Source organism: Cebus imitator, unplaced genomic scaffold (assembly GCF_001604975.1).
Source record: "Cebus imitator isolate Cc_AM_T3 unplaced genomic scaffold, Cebus_imitator-1.0 Scaffold196, whole genome shotgun sequence".
NCBI lineage: Eukaryota > Metazoa > Chordata > Mammalia > Primates > Cebidae > Cebus > Cebus imitator.
The window spans coordinates 2,971,539-2,972,765 of NW_016107511.1; the positions used below are offsets into that span (position 1 = coordinate 2,971,539).

The following is a 1,227-nucleotide window of genomic DNA, read 5'->3' on the forward strand; positions in this document are numbered from 1 at the left end:
AAAAAAAAAAAAAAAAAAAAAGGCAGAGGAAACCAGGCGGTGTTGCCAGGTGATAACAATATAAATAAGAAACGCTTACAGACTGTTGACCGTGTTCCGAACAGTATTTACTGCAGAATGTTATTCTACATTCTTAGCTTGTATTATTTCTCCATAGGAAACAAAGGAGATGACGGCCAGTGGGTGGGGTGGGATAATCTGCTGTAAGCAGTTAAATTAGGGAAGCATCTGGACTCTGCTTGTAAGATAGGTATTTTCTGACTAAAACATAAAAGTCATCAAAAAAGAGTTGCTGTGTTTGCTGAAGAATTGTATCCCGACTCTCTTCGTTCCTATTCCATTAACAGCTTTATTGGGTTATCATTCACATACCATACAATTCACCCATGTAAAGTATATTATAATTCAGTGGTTTCTATTATATTCACAGAGTTGTGGTACCATCACCATAGTCAATTTTAGTACAATTTTGTCACCTCCAAAAACAACTCCATACCCTGTAGCACTCACTCCCCTACTGTCGGCCACAACTAGTCCTCGTCCACGTGAACCTACTTTCTGCCCTGCTTTGGATATTTCCTAGGAATGCAGTCTTATAGTATGCAAGCTCTTACATCTGGCTTCGTTCTAGTACAATTTTTTTCAAGGTTCATCCATGGGATAGCATAAATCAACATTTGATTCCTTTTTTATGTCCAAATCATATTCCATTGTGTGGCTATCCACATTCTGTTTGTCTTTCATCAGTTCATGAACATGGGGATGATGTCTGCCTTTTGATTATTATGAACGATGCTGCTGTGAACATTTGCGCCAAGGTTTTCTTGAACACTTGCTTTCCGTTTTCTTAGGTGTAACCTGGGAGTGGAGTTGCTGGGTCTCTGGCCTTTTGAGACGTCACCGACCTCTTTTCTGCAGTGCCAGTACCATTTTATCTCCCCACCAGCAGTGTGAGCTGTTCTGATTCCCCACAGCCATACCACACGGAACGCACCCAATCTCATCTGAGCTTGGAAGCTAAGCAGGGTCGGGGCTGGTTAGTACTTGGATGGGAGACTGCCTGGGGATACAGGGTGCTGTAGGTTTTTTTAAAAAAATAAAAAATTAGGGCCGGGCGCGGTGGCTCAAGCCTGTAATCCCAGCACTGTGGGAGGCCGAGGCGGGTGGATCACGAGGTCAAGAGATCGAGACCATCCTGGTCAACATGGTGAAACCCCGTCTCTACTA

The 1,227-nt window shown here is 43.0% G+C and overlaps 1 pseudogene; it reads left to right on the forward strand.

Annotated features, from left to right (window-relative positions):
- The first annotated feature begins 966 nt into the window (after nt 1-966).
- Nucleotides 967-1,085, forward strand: LOC119473948 (annotated as a pseudogene).
- Nucleotides 1,086-1,227: the final 142 nt, after the last annotated feature.